This window comes from Stegostoma tigrinum, chromosome 1 (genome assembly GCF_030684315.1).
Source record: "Stegostoma tigrinum isolate sSteTig4 chromosome 1, sSteTig4.hap1, whole genome shotgun sequence".
NCBI classification, from domain to species: domain Eukaryota; kingdom Metazoa; phylum Chordata; class Chondrichthyes; order Orectolobiformes; family Stegostomatidae; genus Stegostoma; species Stegostoma tigrinum.
This window is the reverse complement of record NC_081354.1, coordinates 60,245,957-60,260,788: the sequence shown is the minus strand read 5'-3', so window position 1 is coordinate 60,260,788 and position 14,832 is coordinate 60,245,957.

Below are 14,832 nucleotides of genomic sequence, written 5' to 3'. Positions count from 1 at the left end.
AAAACTGAAAATTGTAAAATAAAACTATAAATTCTGGGAAGATTTTTGAATTCATTTCTATGTAATCATTTGTTCTGAGCAATAAAATATTAAGCTGTTTAAGTAGGGCATTGTACAGCTTTAACCAACTGGTAAGTGCAACAGAGGAAAATCATTCCTTGTCAATGCATGGCTTCAAGCTCAAGAAGAATAACCTTATAAACTGAACTGTAAACTAAACACCAAAGGGAATCCAGGAACAGAGAGATCTGAGAGTTCACATAGAGAAATCTACGAGGGTGGCAAGAAAAGTTGATAAAGCTCTTCAGAAGTATTTGGAATCCTACACTTTATAAACAAAGGCATAAAGTACAAAGGCAATAAATAATTGTTTTGTGATACAGACTTTGAGTATTGCTGAGAAAACACACATTTAAGGACACTTTTCATCTTGCTGTCCCCAGGACAATTTACAATAAACACTAAAGGGAAAGTAACATTGATAACATGACTAGCGAGGGCTGCATGTCCCATAAACTCATGGATGAGCCATATGCTGTCACTTCTAGTCCAACAAGTACTTTGTTTGCCTTTTACCATGGAAGAGTTGGTTATCACAGAAAGTTTGAGCAACAACTGAAGCTAGTTGTTGCTATGATGAATAGTGCTCACTCTGAGCGGAATGCTGCCATCAGACAAATCATTAAGTTGTTTTTATTTACTCATGAGGTACGAACATCACTGGCACGGTCAGCATTTATTACTGATCCCTAATTGCCTTTAAACTGACCAGTTTGTTCGGGCCATTTTTGAGGGCAGCTAAGAGTCCACCATAATGCTGTGGATCTGAAATTACATGTAAGCAAGATTCCCTTCTCTAAGGAACATTATTGAATAAGATGGGGCCTTTTCTTGACATTTGATAGTGGTTACATGGGTACCATTAGGCTAGCGTTTTTTTCTTGAATTTTTATGATTGAAATTCATTTTTAACTATCTACAATGGTGGGATTTGAACCCATGTCCTCAAAACATCAGTCTGGAGTTCTACATTACTAGTTCATTGACATCACCTCCATTATCACCTCCTCGTGTAGCATATGAATTTTAGTGTTGATGTGAGGAGTAAGGGGGCATGGATTGTAGGCACCAAAGCCTGGTAGAAATGTGCAATAGAACATCCTTCCAGCTCTTTGCAACAAGTAAGATGTTGACTATATCTAACCACCCATACTTCCAAAATTCCCAACAGTATCCAAGATTTGATTCTGTAGTTGCTCAGCATTTGCTAAATATTCCTGATTTTGTGGATAATTACACTGAAAACTAATTGAAAAACGTCAGGCAGGCGCACTGTTAGTGCGCTTAGATGTACCGGAAACAACATATATCAATACATAGGGCCCTGTTCTTTATAGACTGCAAGAATACATATTACAAAATGTACCTGCATAACGCAGCAACATAAATGACAGCCATTGTCTGGTTTATTTCTCAAAACATTGTATCTACTAGTCAGAGATAATGGGAACTGCAGATGCTGGAGAATCCAAGATAACAAAGTATGTAGCTGGATGAACACAGCGGGCCAAGCAGCATCTCAGGAGCACAAAAGCTGATGTTTCGGGCCTAGACCCTTCATCAGATAAAGGGTCTAGGCCCGAAACGTCAGCTTTTGGGCTCCTGAGGTGCTGCTTGACCCGCTGTGTTCATCCAGCTACACGCCATGTTATCTACTAATCAGAACCGACTTATCAACCAATCAACACTTCCTCCAATGCAGTATAAATGTTGTTTTCCATTTGCAGTGGTATTTATTGTAAACTGTCCTGATGATTGCAAATTAAAAAAAACTTGAAAAACATATGTCCTTTTCAGCAAAACAAATACAAAGCAAAATAATAACTACAGTCAATCTTAAAATCACTGTTTAGAAATTTGATTGTGTTACTCTAATCTAGAATGGTCTAGCCAAGGGGATAATGGTAGCAGATTCTACAACAACTTACAAAAGGGGATTGGATTTTTGTTTACAGCAAAAGAACAGGAAGGTGGAAACATTGAATAGCCCAAGCTTTGCAATGGTAATCATAGTAGAACTGTCAGCAAAAGACTGAGATTAACATCTGGAGTCTATAATATGCAAAGTTAAACACAGAAGTCTAGAAGTTGTTACCAGTGATCCTACACTTCCCAAATATTGAAGTCTCCCCAGCTATTAAAATGGACATGACGTTCACCACTGACACTGCAATATAATGTTCAAAATCTTTACCACTGTTACCATCTATGATATAGTGCATCTAAACTTTCTGGCTTACCTTGGGTAGATTCACTGTCTCTAAGCCCTCATATTGGCATTAGCCTAAGTTACCGACACTAAATGGGAAAAGATGTCTGGCAGAATATAGATTCACTCTTATTATCAGTTACATTACATCTAGAATACATAATTTGCCTTTGAGACATCAGACTCAACCTGGGAATATGTACATATTACTGCAACTGAAGCATTCTTATACACCTAACAAAACCACATGGGACACTTAGATTAGCCTCCTTCAAGATCAGTCCTTTATAACCTGACAAGTGGAACTTAACTCGTCATCCCAGTTAACCCTTTCAAGTACTAATGCTCTTATACAGCATCTTCCTGAAACATTTTTTCTGGTTATTAAATTCTTTATACAATTATTTCAATTTAGTCATACAGGTTTACAACTACTCTGTATCCTCCCACGTCTTTTGCTTTATAAATAGCTGATGACGTGGTTGGTTTGAAAGTCTGCTTCTTGGGGATGAAATATTCAGTTCTCGTTCTGAACTATATTACTACTCGATGTATCTTTGTGTTCACAAATGCTGTTTATGGAGGACATCCCTGGCATCAATGTCACTGTTGAACATTTGTTCCCCTTTAACTCTGCAAACCATGCGAGAGAGAAATTAGTCCTTACATACTGGAACTATAAGTCTGAGCCCGACATATCTATGGTTATGTAAATTTGCATTAGCATTTATGAATAATAAATAATATTTGAAGTCTAAGCTTGAGGAGAGTTCTTGACTTTTCCTTCTTCACAGCCTGTCTTGAACTTGAACACATAGGGTGGCATCAAAGCATGTGATAAAAGAATAGTCATTGATGAAGTTGGGAATCTGTATTCTTCTGTTCAGTTTTACTCTGACCACTATACAATTGGTAGTGGATGTAAAGTAATTGTCAAATGCTTTTACAATATTTTCAAAAGTATTTGTCTCTTCTGTTACATTCTGTCATTTTAAAATATGATGTGTTACTGAACATGTAAAATAAAGAAATGGGTTCATTTGATCTTCTCTGGGTTTACTCTGTCATCTTGAAGCAATTCTATACTGCATGAACAGCTCCTTCCATATAATCCAGTTTAATTCCCTGTCTAAAGAATTTGTGATATTGAATCAGGTTGGAGTGATAATATCTTTCAGCATTGTCATTTTACTTAATTGTAGTTAAATAATGGAATTATTTTGAGCTGATTTTTCTGTTCAATATTTTAAAATATGCAGCCACTTCAATTGTATTAAATGTTGAATTTGTTTTGGCAATTTAGAAAAATGTATTTCCTCACTGCTGGACAATGAAATTAATTGGGTAGTAAAGTTAATAAGCATTATTGTTTTAATGTAAAAGGTCATACTTCTATTTCTTTATCTTGCTTACTGTTAGCTTTCTTTAACTTACATTATTTAGAGTTCAATGTTTGATGCAAAAGTTGTTTTCAAGCCTTTAAAGATCATTGAAATGCTTCAAAATAAAGAACTGAATTTTTGAAAAGAATTCTTCTAAAAAGAACGAATATTCTGCTGTTTCCCCATTTCTTCAAAGTCTTTTTCACACCCTTCTGACTTTATGGAGGATTAATGCCCTTTAGCTTTCTTCTCAAACTATTTGTGCTACTTTACATTGAAAGAAATGAAGTTGTTTTGTTAGCACCTTAAAGATATATATTTTAATTGATTAATTAAAATTTATTTTTCCCTTTAAAGCACTATTTCTAATAATCTCTTCTTTTTCCTTCAAATTTTCCCGCTCATTAGTTGGTTTATTTTGGCAATTTTCTTAACCAGTGTCTTTTTAGATAAAGATTTACAGAATCATAGAATCCCGACAGTGTGGAAGCAGGCCATTCAGTCCATCGAGTCCACATCAACAATCCAAAGAGCATCCTGTCCAGACCCATCCCTGTGGCTAGGTATCATATTTTCTTTAACAGCACTCCAATAAAATGCCTCAGGACATTTCACCGTGTCAAACAGGCTACAGAGCTGTTGGTGTTAAAATATAATAGAAACTAGATAAAATTTTGTGTACATGTTAACAACACAGAGCCCAGCCTCTCTAATTGTCCTGGTCACGCGAACAGTATGTGCTGCCAAACATTTGACATCAAGTCATAGATGAATCCCAGACTTTTTTCATTGAAATCAGGAAGATCAAAAACATTTTATTTGGACTCTACCAATGTAGGACTTGAAGAGACATGCGCAATGTCAACATGTGTCAGAAATTTGGACGAACACCATCCTTTCTTTAAACAATTAAATTTAATGATTGGAAAATTGTATGCCACAGCTTGACTTTTCATGATATAACTCCAACAGACGTAACCTCTCTCAGAATCTCTTAATGCAAAAAGTGTTCTCCAACCCTGAGGATCTAAATAGTGTGTACTAATAAGAAAAGACAGCAGGAGGTAAGCTTTTCACGTTTTCAAGAAACGAGTGGATTAGAGAAGGGAAAGGTAAAATGAGGCTTGATAGACAACTTTAAATGTCTGTTGTGGTTACTCTAATTGTCAAATTTGCAAACAAAATGTTCGACAAAAATATGAAGTACTGTACTTGCTGCGAATAATTGAAAAAGCCTTCAGCAGTTCTTTAAAGTTGTCCATCAATTCGATGAATATATCTTAACTTAATACATGTGTCTGACAAAGTATAGCTGTACAACGCTTTCAATGATGATTTATTAGCTGAACATTTTGAATTGCCATATATACCACTCTATTTTTCTTTTCCTGTTCAAAGTAACCAGATACACTTAGCGGATAAGATTTTTGATTGCAGCAGGATGCCGATGGAAACAGTTGGCATAATTGCATTGTTAAAAAAAAAATGGTTTGGCAATATATTTCAATATGATCCATCCATTTGAGTGCTTGCCAATATTTCTGAAGAAGTGTAGAAAATTGAAGAACCCATCAGTTAATCAGTGGTGGGCTGTATTTAATGGCTTTATTAGAGCTGGGGGCCAGCTGGTGAGCCAATGGGAGCCCTGGATTTGCTGTTTCAGAAAAGGGCCACCAGTGGATAGCTGAGGCCCATCCCCAGATTTCCTTGTCATGCCCCTCTCGTGGCGTTCACCAATCACCTTCCACTGGATGCATACAAAAGGCTGCTGATGATGTCTTTAAAGGCCTCAATTAACAGCTGAGTGAGAAGGTCATCCATGGGCTACTCACCACGTTACCAATAAGGGTAGAGCTGGAAAGGCTGTGGCGTCTATCCCACCCGAATACAAGCCCTTGTCATTGAGAAGGACATTAAAGTGTGGTTCACTCACGATTATGTACCAGTCTAACATGGCTTTTCTGCTTTTCTTTTCTGTTGAATTATAAATAAACTCCAAATTGTTGTCTTCTTTTTCTAATGCTGTCATCAGCCTTGGTATCTATTTCCAGTGATTTGTGTATCTGCACTCCTGGAACCAATCTGGTAGCACAGTAGTAGCATCCCCACCTCTGGGCTGGAAACTCCAGGTTCGAGTCCCATGTCTAGACTTGTCAGTTATGAAAGTGCATTCATGATTAAATAAGTCTGTAAATCAAGAATGTAAATCTTTCCAATCTGCCCAGTTACAGAGTGGTAACAGCAAAGAGTTTCCTGGTCAGCCATCCTGGAAAGGTAATGGCAAATCACTGTGGTAATTAGTTCACTCATGTGGACCATGGCACAACCCTCAGAAATGAGGACAGGGTAAAGGGTAAGCAGACCAGCTCCTTGATCAAATGCAGACAATGCTGGAGAAACTCAGGAGGAGGGTCTGACTACATCTGTGGAGAGTGAAGTACTGTTAATGCATCTAGTGCAGTATGACCATTGTCAAAAACCTTCATAAGCTCCTCGTGCCTCTTGTTTCTTTCCCCATTTCGACTTTTTTTTATCAGAGTTGAATATAGCCTCCCCAGTCTTAATAATGCAACAGTCAGTTGCTAATACCAACAGCTGTTATAATTCTACATCATAGTATAAGTTAGGAGCTTATTGTTATATGTATTTATGAAAATACAGCAAAATGTGTGTAAGTCTCCAAAATTAATCCAGCACCATTTTAATTAAGTAATTTATAAAAATAAATAATGTACATGAAGTTAAGACAAATTTCATTTTTCGTTCCATCCATGGCTTCTTGATTTCCTAAGAGGCTACTGGATGCTGCCACACTCTGCAGCTCCTAAACCATTTCCTGGCTTCACAACACCAATGTGGAAGCTCGCCAAAGCAGACCCTGTCACTGCTGACCGAACCCAGCACATTGTCTCTGTCAAAGCAGATTCATCACCACCAGTGCTGTAACTTCCACCATAGCCAGGAGATTGAACCACCTCTCGAGGACCAGGGCTCATCTCAACTTCTGAGGATCAAGGGACCGTTCAAATTCACTCCTCTGCCATTGCAGACACCACCAACACACCAGAGGAAAAGAACAAGCCCCAATTCATTCAGGCTGGTATCATCGCTCAAGCTGTGACTGACATGACCAAGAGGAATGGACCAGATCCACTCTTCAAAAGCTTGATATTCCCTGCCTCCACCGTCGCAGCCACGGAAAGAAGAAAATGTTAATTTGATTCAAAAGTAAAAAGAAGAAAGATAAAGAATAAACAAGAAGGATGCTGTTGGCCATATGGCAGTGAGCAGACTGGCCTGGGAAACTGACTACTTCTCATCCTGCTGACTTTGCCAACTGTAGATAGATAGTGGAATAAGGAAATAGGTGAAGTAAGTGTTCATCAATTATTGTGTTGGCTCTTGTGGTGCAGTGGTAGTGTCTCTATCCCTAGACCAGGAGGCCTGGGTTTTCACTTGCTCCAGATGCATGTTATAACATTTCTGAACAGGTTGATGAGGAAGATGTCTCAACTATCTTGCTTTCAGGGGCATGGTGCACCCTGATTTTAGGGTAATGGTACGTTATTCAGTTTGCTATTTAAATAAAACAATTAAATGAATCAATACTTGTTGTTCACTTTCTTCTTAAAACTATATTAGTTTGCTCTTCAAGCTCAGCTATCATTTGCAGAACTGGTGAATTTCTGCTGCATACATACCATTTTCCTGCATTTCCCAAGCTAACATATATTTGCATCCATAAATATTGACCTAGCCAAAGAAACAACTGCCACACTGTTGGACAAATCGTGGAAGCAGACAATCCAGGACACCAACAACATCAATGAGACACCACCATGAAACTACTAGTTCTGTGCCTCACAACCCACTTAACCCTCAATGACAGCATACACAAACAAATCAATGGAACACCAATGGGAGCCCCAATATCAGGACTGACTGTTAAGGCAGTAATGCAAAAGTTAAAATTGGTAGCACCTCCTCACTATACAACCCAAACTTTGGGTCCAATATGTAGATGACACCTTTGTGATTACTAAACACACAAAACTAGAAGAAACCCACCGACACATAAACAACAACCTCACTGGCATAAAATTCATGAAAAAGAGGAGAAGAACAGCCAACTACCCGTGACATAATGGTAGAACACAAAAACAAAGGGGAACTGAAGGCTAGCATATATGGAAGGACCACACATATGGACCAAATACTCAATTACACCAGCAACCACCCCAATGCCCACAAATGGAGCTGCATAAGGACACTTTTAAATGAGCCATAACACATTGCAGCAACCTGGCACTACACAAAGCAGAACAGGAACAATTATCTGTAGTTTTCAAATGGAATGGGTACCCAAAAAGCATGATCTGCCATTACCTCTGAGACAGACCACAAAAGGAAGACACAACACAACCAGACTCACCAATCACCCCACCGTACATCAAGGACATTTCAGAGATGACCATAAGACTACTCAGACCCCGAGGTATCAGAGTAGCCCACAAACCGACAACCACCCTACAACAGCTACTGATGAATGTAAAGGATCCCATACCCAAAACCAGCAAAACTGGGGTAAAATACAAAATACCATACATGGACTGTGTGAAACACTACATAGGCCAAACTGGAAGAAAATTGACAATACGAATACATGAAGACCAACCACCCACCAAGAGACATGACCAATTCTCACTTGTTTTACTACTCATGGACAAGGGACACAAATTCAACAAGGACAACACATTGATAATCACACAAGCCAAACAGAGGCACACCAGGGAATTGCTGGAGGCCTGGTATTCCAACTGGAACTCCATCAACAAACACATTGAATTTGACCCAATATACAAACCACTGAGAAATAAAACCAGAAGTAATACCGACCACCCCAGCAAACCAAGGCGTATAAATAACGAATCAGACAGACATGGACGCTTAACTGGAGGCGTACTGATGATGTTACGTTGCAGGGTGACGAAACATTTGCAACCAATCCCACCGGCTCAGTGAGCATGTGTACAACCTCATCCACAACCCAAGCTACAAACCTTCTCAAAAACTTTAAACTGCATAAAAAGCTGGTCTTTTTGCAGAAGTACTTTATGCAGGTAGCTGAAAATTGGTGGCATGGTCATTGACACTGCAGAAGGGTAGCTCGAATGTTGGTTCAGACACATAGGACTGTAAAAGCCTAGAATCAATGCAGTGCCAGTTGCAACTCCATGGCCATCTGCAGAGAAGCACCTCAGGGCAGAGCATGGATATGCACATTTGTTTTGCTGCTTAATGCCATAACTGCTTCAACTGAAATCTAATCCTAAATTCCTGCAGGCTGTTCCTTCAACCCTTGAGAAGTACTTATAAATGTAAGCACTTGGAAAATGAACATTGCAGCTGAAATACTGAATTTGAATAAGGAAATAAATTAGCTCCTTCTTCTTTGCAATACACTGTGTAGGAACATATAGATATAATTGGGAGAGGCAGTAATCATTAGGCAGGGCATATTGTGAATAACGGTGCTGTATTACAGTGGAGACCACAAGGAATATAATTTTTCTTCTTTTTGAGATCTCTGCCTTGAAGTCAGGTCCTTTCAGATTATTGGCAAACTAAAAGGTTTTGTGATTTTATATGAACAGTAGGGCAAGTAGGCTTGAGTCTACTGCAGCTGAAAACAGGGAACAAACCCAATGCATTTGATGGAAATCTCATCCACTCACCAATCCCTTAGACAACTAAGTGAATCCTCTCACCCCCAACATATTCCCACAGAGAGAACTGCAAATTTTAAAAGAATCAAGAAAGAAGGACTTGCAATTCTATAGCACCTTTCTTGACTATAGGATAACTCAAAAGAGCATAGGAACATGAGGAGGCTTTTCTGCAGTGTAATGAGATCATGGCTGATCTGTGGTGTAACTCCATATACCTGCCTTTGGACCATATCCCTTAATATCCGTGCTTGTCTATCTCAGATCTAAAATTAACAACCAATCCAGCATCCACAGTTATTTCTGAAAGATACTTCCAAACATCTACCTCCCTTCTGTGTAGTAATTACCAAAAAAAGGGATAACTCCACTACACGTTGTGCAAAATAATGCCATGTATACATTCAGCTGAGAAAATACAAACGTTCTCATTATAACACTTAATCAGAAAACTGGCACTCCTATCAATGTAGCATTCCCTCTGTATTGGACTGAGGAGTATCTGTTATATGTTGATGCATTGTCTCTAAAGAGCTAGGAACTAATTAGCCAGAACAAAATGTTATGTATAAATGTTCCAGCAGCTCACATCCATGGCTGCATTTGAGAACCATGCGATGTGTAACTGGGACCTGATCTAAATCAGTCTTCTCACCAGTACGCACAACAAATTATATTAAATACAAGGAGCTCTAACCTTTCCAACTCTAATGTGTGATTATTTCTAACGTATGAGAACCAGAAGACATCGCAAATGTCTGTAAGTAATCAGAAACATTTTAAACTAATTTAATGCTGATCAAGAAAATTGGCCAAAATTAACACCAGAGGGAGAGGGAAAAAGAAACTAAGTGCCTGAGTGAAAATGAAAAGCATGATGCTAGCCAGCACAGCCAGAATATCCAACTACATCCCATAATGAATAAGGAAGTCGACAATGTCATTTGAGAAATTTAAACAAAAATGCAGGATGTCACATTTGGTTTCAGGATACCATCTGCTTCCAGCTTGTTGTTGGGGTGGTTTACTGTGACAGCTCCTGGCTGTGGGAGTCCTGGAGCTGGGATCTCCCAGTTATCGATGAGGCAACAGCGGCAGCAGCAAAGCCGGGGATTCCCGGTTGCAGGGTAAGGGTGGGTTTAACACGGGACCCTGCATCGTTGGCAGCTTCAGCAAGGTGGGCTCAGCAGCGAAGAGATAGCACCTAAAAAGTGGTGATTCCTGCGTTAGTGGCAGTGAGATGGTGGAGGACAGGTGGGTGTTGTTGGTGACACAGCTCAGGCCTCAGGGCTCATGGTGGATGTAGCAGAATGAAGATAGACACTCTTTCAGCCAAACCTTTTTATTCTTAAATTATTCAAAGTGGTGCTGGATTGTGGCGACAGTTGAAGCTTTTTGCTGTAGTTTACTGTATTAGCAGTACTGTATTACTGTAAAATGCAAGTGACAATAAATCATCCAATTCAATTCAATTCGATTCAATTCAATTCAAACTGAGCCTTAACAAGAAGAGGCTTTTGTCTTGAACAAGATATAGTTTAATTTCATTATAGCAATCGGGTCCAAAATGCATTAGTATGATTGACATTGTTACCCAGGCTACCAGGGCACTACAGGTCATCTGTCCATGATGTCTGAAGATGCCTACCCTATCTCCAACCAAGTTTGTATGGTATCATCAGATTGTGTGACATCATTATAGTTGCCAGTGTTACCTCCTTCAGTACCATTACCTCTATCGCACATTATATTTTCTAACTAACTTAACAATGAAAAGAGGATCAGCTATACTACCCTGTGAACAGTAGACAAACATTACATTTACTTAATAGCAGGGAATTTATGAAGAGGATAGCAAAAGTGCAGACAATGTTTTTGAAAGATTCATTTCCAGCCAAAATCAAATTTGATATTATGAATTTTGTAGCCTCAAGCTAGAATTAATAATGTGATCGTCCCATGCTTTGAAAATTTTTAGTATTACAGTGATTTGTTACCCACGTAAAATACCCATAGAGCAATAAGGAAAGTTCGAAAGAGAACTCCATTGGAAGGAAGAGAAGCCACCATCGGTGTGACAGAAACTATAGGTTAGGTAAACTCCACCATGGTAAGGATGTTGAAAAAGCTGCCTGTGTTAAATGTTAAATCCTCATAACAACTCACTTTGGCGTAAGGCGTCTGTTAGATTGGTTCCATATCCATTTTTCCGGTAGGGATTTACAAGGCCTTGTTGGTCTAGTGCAGTACAGGAAAACCATTTGCTAGTCTAGTGAGAAGAGGCTCTTGCCTTAAACAGGATGTACTTCATTGCATGGTAATAACTTGTTATAAGTTACCCTGGTATGATGGACGTTGTTACTGTGACTGTGACGGAGACGTCAATGTTAGGTCTTATTCCATGGAGATCCATGGCTGTTCTCACACTCATATTACATGATCATATTGAGTGGTATTTAATGCACTCCTCAACAATAATCTTTTCAGCTCATTACACAATTCTTTCTACAACAGACTGGATCCCAAGTATCTTCACAAATTTATACGGAAGAATCATTACCCTAACTCATATTCTCAGGACACTTTTTGTAAGGTCCCTCATTAAAGGTTGTGGGGTACAGCTACACACATGGGATTGAGGGGAGGGGTGGTAATACATTGTCTGAATTGAGAATTGGTTGACAGGAAACAGAGGGTGAAAATGAATGGATCTTTTCCCAAGGGGCAAGCTGAGGGGTACTGTAAGAAACAGTAATTCTATTCATTGAACATATGTGCGACCTGGATGAGGGAACCTAATGCAACATTTTCAAGTTTGCTGAGAACACGAAACAAGGCTAATTGTTGTTACATATATTGGTGCAAAAAAACAGAAAGGAAGTGAACTATTTAGGTGGCGATACAAGTGGTGTATTGTAAAATGTACAAAGGGATCTGGGTGCTCTTGTATGCCAGTCAATGAAACAGGCATATGCAGCAAGCAACTAGTAAGGCAAATGGAACATTGGTTTCATTTAGTATTCACTTTTAGCCATACTGCTGCGCACTTGAACAACCTCTACTAGACGCCATGAACATCAATCAGCAATGGCAGGCTGATGGCAGCATTGACGTCTGCTTCTGAAAGTTACCGCTGCAAATGGTCCTCAGGGACTTGTACAGACAAAAAGAAAGCTTGAAGGGATGCTGTCTTCATTGCAAGAGGATTTGAATTGAGAAGTAGAGGTGCCTTACTGCAGTTATACAGGGCCTTGGTGTCACCATACCTGGAGTATCGTATGCAGTTTTGGTCTCCCTATCTAAGAAAGGATACCCTTGCCATAGAGATAGTGAAACAGAGGTTCACTTGGCTAATATTGGGGATGGCAGGAGAGTTCTGAGTGCAGAGATTGGCTTGACTGGGCCAGCATTTGTTAGAATTTAGAAGGACGAAGGAGGATTTGATTGAAATATGTAATGCTCTAAAGGCTGGGCAGTCTAGATGTTGGAAAGATGTTTCGTCCTGGCTGATGAGTCAAGAACCAAGGCACACAGTCTCAGGATACAAGGTAAATGGCTTAGGGCTGAGATGAAGAAAAGTATAGCTTTTTTAAAATTCATTAACAGGATGAGGGCATTGCTGGCTCGGCAGCATTTATTGCCAACCCTAATTATCCCAGAGGGGAGTTCAAAGTCAACCACATTGCTGTGGGTCCAGAATCACATGTGGGCCAGACCAGATAAGGATGTAAGTCTGTTTCCCTAAAGGACATGAGTGAGCCAGATGGATTTTTCTGACAATCAATAATGGATTCATGGTCATCACTAAATCCTTAATTCAAGCAAGGGTAGTGAACCTGTGGCATTAATGACCACAGAAGCCTATGGAGGCCAAGTCACTACACTATTCAAAAAACAGGTAGAACATTTTGTTTTAGATTTTATAGGCATCACACGGTATGGGGAGAAAGCGGATATACAACATTGACTTAAATTATCAGTCATGATTATATTGAACAGCATAGCTGAATGGCATACTCCTGCTTCTATGTTTTCATCCCAACATTGGAAACAAACATGGCAGTACTGACAGGGCAAATGTTTGCAGTAACACAGTCCTAGAAATAGCTACTGGAATGTAAAACTCGATGCAAAATCTTAGATGTTGACAACATTCAATAGGATCATTAGGTGATGCAAACTCTTATGTTTTGTTTATGGCGTTAACATGAGCCAGGATGCGATCCTGCAGAAGATAGGCAAGACATACAGGGGATACAGTCTATATGAGGCCATACAGAAAACCAGGAAAGCTGCAGTCAAATTCAATACAGACAAATAAATTGTGAATGTGACAGAATGCCACTCTTCTATACATTGGATGGAATCATGCTGTCTCATAAAAGAATTGTGGCTGTCTCTGAGATGGAAGCTGCTAGAGATAAGAGAGAGTTGGGAATTTCCTTGAATTAATCCAGAAGTGAGCTTCTTCTTACCACACCTGTCAGAAAACAGTCAGTAAACCTTCAGGAGCTGATGCAAGAAGACATACAATTCCTGTGGTCAGAGTCACATGACAGGAGTTTCCGCAAACACAAAAATAGCATAGAGCCGAATCTGTCATTCAGTGACTCATCATTCAACAAGTAACTGCTTCTACGAAAGAACTGGGAACAGCCCTAGTAACTGGTGGAAAGCTGAGAGCATTCACAGCCAAATTTCTAACTGCAGCTGAAATCAGATATGCCAACATAGAGGTAGAGTTCATAGATTCCTCATAGTGTGGAAGCAGGCCATTCAACCACTCAAGTCCACTGACTCTCCAAAGAGCATCCCATACAGACTCACCTCCTCTACCCTATCCCTGCAGCCTATGGTTTTCCTGTGGCTAATCCACCTAGCCTGTACATCCCTGGACACCAGCACCAATCCAGCTTATTTTTGGACTTTGGGAGGAAACTGGAGGAACTACGAAAAACCGATGCAGATGCAGCAAGAAAATACAAACTCCATATAGTTGCCTGAGGGTGGAATTGAGCTCAGGTCCCTGGTGCTGTGTGGCAGCAGTGCTAACCACTGAGTCACGGTACTGCCCAGAGTTCTTGGCAACTCTGTATGATTTTGAGAAGGTCCGTAGGTATCTCAATGAGAGACAATTTATAGTGGAGAAGTGATTATCATCCACTACAGCAGATCTGCAAGAAGAACCAGCAATCATATGAAGATTATTGCTGAAACCTCAGAATTATGATACCAACCTGAACTACAACCAGAGGCAGGCATCCTATCTCAGTTTTTGCCACTGAATAAACAGAAACTAGAAGATCAAATATACAGATTCATCAACTGGTAACGTCATGTAAGTCGAATTAGACATAAGACCAGCATAGACAAAAGGTTATGCATGAACTACCAGCAACTGAGCTGGATATCACCTAGAATTCAGTAAACACAGCCAGTAATATTGGTACTGGTT